This window comes from Xiphophorus maculatus, chromosome 19 (genome assembly GCF_002775205.1).
Source record: "Xiphophorus maculatus strain JP 163 A chromosome 19, X_maculatus-5.0-male, whole genome shotgun sequence".
In the NCBI taxonomy this organism is placed as follows: Eukaryota; Metazoa; Chordata; class Actinopteri; order Cyprinodontiformes; family Poeciliidae; genus Xiphophorus; species Xiphophorus maculatus.
Window position 1 is genome coordinate 27,746,937 of NC_036461.1, and position 10,967 is coordinate 27,757,903.

The 10,967-nt window shown below is 37.0% G+C and overlaps 1 long non-coding RNA gene across 1 annotated transcript; it reads right to left on the minus strand.

The window, feature by feature from the left end:
- Positions 1-2,683: 2,683 nt before the first annotated feature.
- Positions 2,684-3,577, minus strand: LOC111612247. The gene is made up of 2 exons (XR_002754485.1): positions 3,301-3,577; positions 2,684-3,219 (listed from the first exon to the last, which is right to left on the minus strand). It is a non-coding gene; the product is annotated as an uncharacterized LOC111612247 (long non-coding RNA).
- Between the last annotated feature and the right edge of the window lie 7,390 nt (positions 3,578-10,967).

Here is a 10,967-nt window from a genome sequence, read left to right on the forward strand (position 1 = left end):
CTGGAGGTTGGCGATGAGGGTGGAGGAACCCATGAAGATAATCTGTAGGTCGGCCTTTTGGCCGGTGGAACCCAAAAGACGATTTGTAGGTTGGGCTTTTGGTCGGTGGGACCCATGAAGAAGATCTGGAGGTCAGCCTCTCAGCTAGTGAAACCCACCAAGAGGATCTGGAGGTTGGTCTTTTGGCCAGTGCAAGCCTGAGATTTGCAGATCTTGGAGGCCAAATGCAGAGGAGTTTGTACAGGCAGGACTGTTGCTCCACATGAGCTTGGGGCCAGCAATACTGCAGCACCAGAGGAGGTTGAAGTTTAGGAGCTGTCATCCATTGATAGGATTTAAAGGATTAGGTTATGAAGTCCTGGGGAGGCAACCCATGTAGAGGCTTGGGAGCTGGAAAAGGCGACCTATTTACAGACAATGATGTTAGTCGGTCCACTTTTTTCAGTAATGCTTTGCTGTTTCAAATCTAGTACGCAGACTAAAGTTACTTATCCAAATCCCTGCGTTAACATGCATTACCACGTTTGTCATTTTCTCGAGTATTTTAATTTTATTTCCTCTATGTGTCTTGGGAAGTGACCGTGTTTTTATGCGACAATTCAATCACATTATCAGCACTTGCAATAGGACGATGCAACAAAAATAAACAATGGAGAAAGAAGAGAGATACGCATTTTGTTGCTGGAAAAACAGAAACTATTTTGTGTTTCTGTCAGCAAACGATGATAATATCAAGGTTTGTTGTATCTTCTATGCTGGCAAGAGAGTGCTGTCTAGCTTCAAAAATACCACATCAAATCTGAAAAAACATTTGTAGTTGCAACACAGGAAAGTCAAGCTGAAAGGGAAAGTCACTATGGAGTGAAAATAGTGTCAAAAAGATTTGTGTGTGCGTAAAATGATTTGTGCGTGCGTAACAGGATTTGTGCATGCGTAAAAAGATTTGTGTGTGCGTAAAATGATTTGTGCGTGCGTAACAGGATTTGTGCATGCGTAAAAAGATTTGTGTGTGCGTAAAATGATTTGTGCGTGCGTAAAAAGATTTGTGTGTGCGTAACAGGATTTGTGCGTGCGTAAAAAGATTTGTGCGTGCGTAAAAAGATTTGTGCGTGCGTAAAAAGATTTGTGCGTGCGTAAAAAGATTTGTGTGTGTGTAAAAAGATTTGTGCGTGCGTAACAGGATTTGTAAACCTTAAAAATTAAATACATGTTGAAAAAGTACACACAAATCACCTGGTACGCACACACAAAACTGCAGTTACACACAAATCCGGTTACGAGTGCACAACTATATTTGAGACTCATTTCACGCCTCGGTGGAAGCTCCAAGATTTGTGTTTAGATGGTGCGTTTACATGCTAGTAAAAGCTGGGACATCTGAGTTTTCTTCGGAACTGTTTCTTTTTTCCATAGTTCAATACGTATTTCTCTCTTTACTTGTCTCGTGGCTTAGACATATTTTTGTGAGAGAAAAATACATATGTCATTACACCCACGACTACTTTTTAATACTATAAGATTGTTTATATATGAATCCGCATTTGGGACCTATACAACTGTAATTACTTGGGTAAAAAATTCGACCACTAGGTGGTGGAAGTTTATTCCGCTCTGACTGGGAAAAGCCTTCATTCAAACTGAGAGAAGAAACAAGAGAATGGCGGGTCAGCCGAGTGATCGTGTTCGTGGTCTACCGTCCAAAGTGGATGTGGTTATTCCGTCAGTTTGTCGAAGAAGGTAAAATGTCTGCATGAGCATTTTGACAGTATTTATATGTTATTTTGAAAATGACAAAAGACATGTGCATTACATACAAGCATATTTCTGCTAATCATGTCTTACAACACAGCACAGATAAATTAGGTACATTAGCAGTATTCATATACAGTAATTATTTGCATTTGGTGGAAAAAGGATGCAAAGCCCTTGTTAGGTTTCCAAACAGTTTTGTATACCAGTTACAAAAAGACTATGTGGCTATAAAACAGACTTAAAGTAAAATGAGAAGGTGTCTGGTGTTTACGCTGCACCAAAAATACGATTCAGTTGTATTTGAGAAGGAATGCAATTCACAAAACACCACATCTTTGAGGACCTTCAACGAATAAATCACATTATTATATAGATGCCACAGGAAACATGGTGTTTCTCTTAGTCTATGCTTTGACAGGAGGTCAATCAGTTAACAAGGTAAAAGGTATTCAAATGATTTTTTAATGATATCACATTTATATGGATCTGTTGCTTATACAGTATTTAAAATACTTTTGCCTAAATATCTCAAACGCGACTTTATGAATGATTCAATTATACAGAAAATTCCACATATATCTAAAACAAATTAATTTATACTTTTCATAGCGTTTTCAGACAAACTGCGCGAGCTCCTGAGGTTTTGGGTTGGCTGGGAGGTCCCTTGCCAAGAGCTGAAGCTTGAAGTTGTCCTGTCAACTGGACCTAACCATATGCCGACGTCTTCAACCTGTAGTGAGCGATTACGGCTACCAACTCACTACACCACCTACCAGGCCCTGTCAGCTGACATGAATGTGTGTCCGAAATCAGTAGAGACAGGCTTTGGTCTTATTTGATAAATATGTATTGATGTTTCATTTGTTGAAAAGTTGCAGTTCGACATGGCAAGTCAGTTAAAATAGAAAGTAATTTTATTATTAGCCTTGCATTTTTTTTTTTTTTTTTTTTTTACAAATAATGTCCATCAACACAGTCTTGACATGAAGTTGTGTTCCTGAGGTGACTACTAAATGTTTGTCAGGCATCCCTGTTCATCATGTGGTTTTTTGCTGAAATATTCCACAAATGTTTGGCATTCAAACATAAAATAATTTTCATGTTTCTGGTGTACATTAAACTTTATAAAGTTAACATTTTTGCCAGCTGGTTCTTTCTCTAGCTTGTACTTGCTTGTATATTTGTACATGTTTGATGGATTTTTTAAATAAATGGTATTGAAAATGCTGTTCATTACAAACATTTAAATTTAAGTGACAGCTAATTTGTCACAAGTAAAGTTTCCAAATATTGCAGAGTATCCATGTAAATGTCCATGCCACTAGACTCTGAAGGTTGTAGGGGGTCAATGTTTTCACGGAGAAGCTCCATCTGATCTTCTGTAAGTGGGCTGTCCAACTCTGGTACTCGCAATTCAGCATGTGGATCAGGAACAAGCCCACTTTCCTCCCAGTTTATATGGGGAATCTGCAAAACATACATAGCATTATGGCTGGTGGAAAACATTTGTTGTTTCATTTGAAATAACAAAAAAAGACATTCAAGTACCTCTGGGTCAACCACTGAATGTCCGATCTGTCCCAGTTCCCACAACTGATTTGGAGTGAGGTTTTGTTCAGTTCTCATTGGGTGATTGTCCCATCCTTGTTTAAATATGTCAAGATTCACTTGCAAGCGAGGCAAGAAAACATAATGACAGCAAAACAAGTGCAGAGGATTGCTAAGATCCAAGAGGTTTTCCTCCTCCAGTTGGTGTAGAACATTGTAGAAAACACATGTGACTCCCATCCACAGATCACGCCACAACCTCTCTATCCTGTGTGAAAGCATATAAAATGTTACTTATACACACACATAGTTGTGGAAAAAGTGTTTCACCCCATTCTTATTTTGTAGTTTTACATAAGGTTCTTACACTCCAGTGTTAAATAATATCAAAGTAACTTAAAGATTAAAAAGCAAAAACACCCCCCAAAAAATCAGTTCTTAACTGAAGTTGTTGGTTAAAGATGCAAGACAAAAATCCCCTTTTATATGTAAAAAAATTCTATGATGTGGGTGCACTCTCCCCTGCACCCACATCATGCAGAGATCAGCGCCCCAGTCACAACTGAGACGAGGTTGTTCACCTAGGAACACAGCCTCACACATAGGCTAGGATTGCATCTGTGTGACTGTCCCATTTCATCCGATGTCATAGTAACACTGAATTTCATAAGAAGAACCAACAAAGCAGATCATAGCAACAGTAAAAAATGGTGGTGTTAGAGTATTTGTGTAGTTTGATTTGATGAAAGGAACATTTATTTCTGCTGTCCACCAAGACACACTGAAAGGCAACATCTGGCCATCTGTTGGTGACATAAAGCTTAAATCAACTTTGGTTCTCCAGCAATGATCGAAAAGCATCATCAAGTCCACCTATGAATGGCAGAATAAAAACATCAAAACTTTGTGATAGCCTAGTGAAACTCCGGACTTGAATCCTATAGATATGCTATTGCATCAACTTAAAAAGGAAGTTTACACTGGGATCCTTCCAGTGTGTTTCAATAACAATACTGAAAAAATGGGTATTCAAAATTCCTTCGCAGCTGGAAAACAAAAAGTGAATGCAAGTTATCAAAGGTTCATTGTAGTTGTTGCATCTAATGGTGACCCACACGGTTACTGGTATTAGGGGGCAAGTACTTTTTCACACAGAGCCATGAAAGTACCGATTTCTTTATTAATCTAAATTGTTGTTTAAAAAGGGCATTTGGTGTTTACTTGTATTGACTTTGACAAATACTTCTCTTAAAGATGTCAAGTTCTTGTTGTGGGTTAACCTTTGTGAGAAATCTCTGAACGGTTCACCAACCTTTGGTTGTGCACACTTTTGCCAGCAATAAAGCTTCCATTATCTGGACCCCGCACAGTTAACATCAGACGTGCAACTGCAACATTCTCTCCACCATGATCTGCTCGCACCCTAAAATTAGTCATATTAGTTACTGCTTGCAAGACTTATAAAACTACAAGGTCAAATATAAGGAATATCTCAAGTAGAGAGATATTCTTCTTCCTCAGTTGTTTGTTCAATTTCTAAAAAATTTATACAAATTGCAAAAAGCTTTTTACCGAAGTGGACACCCAAATTCTTCCACAGCATTACAGAAGAAAGCCAATGTTGTGTCAGAACGATTATTGTTTGCAGCTCCCAGGTACATAATCTTTGGAAAAAGAAGTTTTATTTACAGTTGTAAAAACAAGAATAACAAATGTAAAAATTGGTGAGTATAATGACACACTAAACTATTCAATGATGTTAACAAAAAAACATATGTGTGGAAGGAAAAAAAGAAACACAATAAACCACAACTAAAGTCTTCTGGACAATGAAATTGAAAGTGCTGTTAAAGTCAAAATAAGTTGTGAACCTTTTGAAAACCAAGTTTCACAAGTTTGTGTGGTTTTCTGTCTGGAGCACTCCAGAGGACATGTGAATTTTTTATTTTTTGCATTCGCTCGCAATACGCTAACTGCAACCTTTGCTGGTCTATTTCATATAGTCACAAATATCAATTTAAAATTTCAAATATATACACATTTAAAGAGCATCAGTGATTATTATTCACTCTTTGATTGAAAATCGATTTATTCACTGCATGTTTATGTATGTTTAAGGTTGAAATGGAACTGCACATGAAAACGACCCTTTAAACCATTCAGACTATCAACACAAAAGAGATCGACAATAAAAAATGTCAGATGACTGGTTACCCCGTGATAATAACTCAAAAATACTCCTAATAGTTTGGATGTATTTTTTCCTACCTACTTACAACAAGTTTTTGTTTATATCATAGATTTGTGATGCGTTTCTATCCTAAAGAAAAATATATTACTTATATTTCACAACAAGTTATTTATTTATTTTTTTACTAAATTCAATAGTTGTATTATTCCATGTGTGCAATATTAACACACATGGAGTAACCTCACAAAAACATTATATTAAAGGTTACTTTCTGCCCATTGTACAGAAAGTACGATGGGCACCGTAAGAAAGGTCAACAATATTCAATTATGCCACATGAACATATTGCGGGGAGAACACAAAACCTTTTGCGAAGGAATGCAAATGTTTTGCGAGTGTAACCGGCAATTACTCAGGGAGCTTTTTTTTTTGCAGGCCCACTTCCTGTGTTGCCAAAAATTCTGCAAAATTATGTAAAGCACTCCTCCAGGGCGCATTTTGATTGGGGTTTTTTGTTGCCATCTTCCAAACAAGTTGATCCTAATGTTTGAATCTACTGACTTGACTGCCTAGTGAGTCTGTTGTCTGACAGCAGTATTGCTTTAACATATGAAAGTTCTGCTCAATTGCTCACTGGAAGTAAATTGTTTGGTGCATCAATGATCAATGATTCTGTACATGTTCTGGCACTTTTGTACTGATGCTGAGGCAGTGAAGTTTAAAATGACGGTGAAATAAATTAGAACAGAATATAGCTACACTTAAGTTTTATATTGCGCAGTATATTAATTTATTTTTTCCACTCTTCTTGAGCATTTGAAAATTTTTTAAATCTATTTTTCTTGATTGATATTTTGAAACTGCACTTTAAATTGATTCGTTTTAAATATGACACTTTTTTCTTAATTTAAATTATGGTTAATTTAACCTGATTATTCAAATGTTTAATCATGTCAAAATTATTAGAAATCTAACAATTGCATGTGCATTTCATATGCACAAACCAAATGCCTAAATTACATTTTTATGTATTTGTATGTTTGCACATGAGAACTTCTTTTTGGGATAAAAAACTTAATGGGTTGTTCTGAATTTTTAGATGTTTTTTTTCCTGTTGGAACTCATCCTCATCTGAATATGAATATGGCAAGCTAGGAAAAAGAAAATGGATTTTATAATTTTGGAATGAATTTATTCTGAGTCTCTTGTCTCTCATTGTGTTGCTGTAATTGTCAAATGTTTTATGCAAATCACTTAATATACATACAACAAAAACAAAAGCATTACCTCCTGTTTTTCATTCACACCTTAAGCTCATTTTAAAGGACAATCTTATGATGCAGCTTTTGTAGCCGCAGTTAGCTGCCTAGCGCTAAATGTTACACAAGGTAACGCAAAACACAAATTTGGCCACATGTCCCCTAGAGGGTTCCGTATCTGTGCATAGAGTCTGGGTCTGTTATTTTTATATTAAAAATTCATGTAATTACTGGAAATTTTGGGAGTACCTTCTTACCTTGCGAGAATAACCATCAATCCCGCCAAATAATACAATGTTGTACCTATAGGAAAAAAACGGAGAGAAACTATTACATTTCTATGTCCTTTACAATAGTAAATTGTAATGCTCTTATTGTTATTACAATAAGTCATTTCACAGTGTGGTTATTCTATATTAACCTAAAACATTATCATTAATTAGCATAAAACAAAAACCTCACCTGATGAGCTTGTGATTTGTATCTATGTGCACTAGGTACTTTGGACTGGGCACTGAATATGTTCTCCAGACAACACATCCCAGCTGAGTCATTCGAGACAATATTCCAAAGCTGTCTACTATGTGGATAGAGGCTTTAACTGTGTCCCATCCAACATTCTGTCTTTCCAGTCGTCATCCTTTTCAATCCTGTCCTTGCTTCATCCTTTCTAAGCCACTTCCTGGTCCACTGTGTTAGCTTCTTCTCATCTTTCTTCCATCTAATTTTCTCCATTCAACTTTTTGAAGTACTCCTTCCATCTTTCTCTAACACTTTTTGCAATCCTTCTTTAATCTCCAGGCTAGTCAGTGTGCCATAAATACTTCTACCTTCACTTTACACTATATCTGCCTCTACTCTTGATGACTCAGTCAGCTCCTCCTTGAAAACCACACAACTTTCCTCCTCTTTTCAGCTTTTACCAGTTTGTCCTTGGATCTGACTTTGTCTTCATCTTTCTCACCCTAATTCTCTATACATCACCATCTAGTATTGGCTGGCAACCCTTTCACCTACCACAGTCATTTGGGATCCGCAAATGTGTGCTCTCACCAAGTGCCTACATTTCCATGGAGCTCCTTTGCGGAGCTGCAAGGGCCCCTCATTCCCTACTCAACTCCTTCTGACTAACAATAGTATCAATTAGCAAACACCTGGTGAATGTGCACATCTGCTGAGCTCATCATACAAATAAACTTCTTGGTGCTGTCCTAAGAACATTGTGTTGAAGTAAATTATTAATGACTATTATTTCATAAAATTTTTGAATACTTTTGAATACTTTTATTATTATTAATTACTTTTTAACTTACTTGATTACTTTTATTATTTGTGTTCATTGATTATTACCTTACTATTGATTGTTTTACTCATTTAATCCTATTACTCATTTATTTCTATTTCATTTAATTATATGTTAAATATGTTAAAGGTCACAGTTTCTGACACTGACTGCAGGTTAAGGGTGACAATTGTCTGTTCTATGGAGACTGTTTTAACAGGATACTTCCTGACTACAATCTAGCTCACTCAGCAGCCACCGTTAATTGGGGCCCCTGAGTTGCACGGATGCGAGACTTGTGAGTTGAACAGAAGGACAAACAGATAGGGTTTCTTGTCTCACTTAACTATCTAAGAATAACCTGTTGATTCTGCAAGTAAACCGCATACAACAAAAGGTCAGTAAAAGGGTCACATGCAGAAGTATTTGTGGTTAAGGTGTCAACGCTTCGAGACTGCAGATGTTTCCACCGATGACCTGTGTGTCACCTATGCCCTATTGTCAAGAAGAAACTGTCTGTACTTATGTTTTTTTCTTTCTTTGTGTGGTTAATGCTCCCGCCATTGGCTACGTGTTTGACTCTGTATAAAAGGAGGGTACTGATGCGACGCAGCCAGAGAGGTTCTTTGTCACAGAGAGATTCTTTGACACTCATGTGTGTTGATGACCGCTGTGTGTTAAATGACCTTTCTCCAATTGCAATTGCTTTAATAAACTTGTATCTTTATTCTGATATCTGCCTCCTAGAGATTTGTTGCTTTAACAATTGTTAAATGTTTAATGAGGAAACACTGAGACGACATGCAGAAGGTGGAGTTTCAGAAAGACCTCCAGCTTCTTAAAGAAACAGAGGTCAATTTTAAGGCATTAATTTTCAATGTCAATGTTTATAAAGAAATGTTTAATTAATATACAGCATTTTTATAACAATCAAAGTTGTAGTTACTTTAGTGTGTTATAAAATCACACTATGTGCCTGGAAAATACATAATTTTGCCCTTTTAATAACTAGTTATGATTTTCTTCTCTGTATTTCAGTCACTCCGACTGTGAAGCCTGTTTACACAGAGGTACGTCAGGCACTTGGCCGAGCATTCAGCCTCACCTGTAACTTACTGGAAGCTTACCCAGCTCACCATCTGCAGTATGAGTGGAAACTGGGCTCACGCCTGCTCACTGTTGGTCAGTTTAGTGACCAAAGCCATGACACCAGTTACCATGTTAAAGCTCTGAACCGAGAAGGCTATGGCGAGTACACCTGTGACATCACTAATGAAGCTGGGACAGGTCGGTGCACCTTCCTACTTACAGGTGAGTCAGTTTGAATGATACGATTATAAGTTTTTCATAAAATATGACGGTGTGTGTGTGTGTAGGGATGGTGCGATAAGCACAAGATAAATTAAAATAAGCTCAATTATGAAATGAGGTGAGAATGTTCAGGTGCTTGCTTGTTTGTTTTTGTGGTGTCTCTCTTTCTACCAAAGACCCTGGATGACAAACATCTTCACTCCAGCACATCAAATGGCTCCTCCCCTCTTGTTTTCTTACAGTAATGGGCTTGGCACATGTAGAGCAACAAACAACCTTACCCTAGCGAACACAAAACATGGGATGTAAGAGTGATGGCATGGACAAAAGTTGAACAATTTTCAACTTTCTTGTGTTGCATTGCTTCCTTGTGCCTGAGACTAATGGTTGATATATTTTGAAGGGCAAGGTTGTTTACGGAGACTTCATAATCGAATTATGTATTTATGGTTTATTTATGTATTTTGTATATTTTAATGTTTTAAGAGCCAAAATTAAGACAGACTCAGTCATGGCTACTTCTGTGTCATAAGAGGCTATATCCATTCCAGTAGAGTGCGGTCAGAGGAGGAAAGTGAGGCAGAGCCTCACTTGTCAAAATGGAAAAAATATAATGATAAAATAATTTATATTGCTATTTTCACCCTGTGGTTTGTACTGTAAAGTATTTATTTTTTATTTAGCTTAACCAATTTTGATTATTTTTTCTTCAAAATCACAGAATTTTTGCATTTTCCCATTCAAATGCTTGGAAGTGCAGCTGTTGAGGCAGCAGTGAGCTGAGCCTCACCTGGGATTGATCAAATCTCTCTCTAACCTCACTGGATGCCATTCTATGGGAGCATGCTCCTCCTGTCTGTCCGTTGCCAATAAAATGGTTAAAAACATTTAATATATGAACTGGTTTTCCATAATTTAGCTTATGTATATAATGTACAGCGTTTTTTGTCACTAACTGTGTGTGTAACGTGTTTCCTGTTCTGAGAAGAGATCAGAAATGGCAGAGAACAGATTTGAGGTGAGGCAAGCAGTTCTCCTGCCTCATGGTAGGGGGCGCTCATGATTCCAGACATTGTGACTCCACAACTGCAGAGTAAGATACAGTAACAGTGAACTAGACAGGGGCGCAACTACAAACTTTCTGAGGTGAATGCGAACATCTCATCGGTGCCCCCCGCGCCCCCAATGACAAACTTGTACTCATCTTTAATAAAAGTATCAATAATAAATGTACATATATGTTAATAAATTGTTTCCCTCAGGGCAATAAAACAAACAAACAAACAAAAAAAAAAACAGGGCAGTATTTCATCATTTAATATATAAGAGAGCCAAAGAGCCACTTCTGTTAGCCTGTGTCTAGAACCGCCTATGGGCTGCAGGTCTGAGGCATTTTGTTAGCATGTTTTCTATCATTCTTATAGTTCAACAGGAAGTCAGGTTATCCAAACTGGCAACCCACATTAATAAAATAGTGAAATAATATTGACCACAAAACACTGTATTTATAAAAGATATCAACGTTTCTCCTACACAATCCTAACAAACATTTTTAATGTTCTCTTCACAATGTTTATTTATTTACTCACTATTAATCTATTTGTATGATTTGTTCCTTAAATTG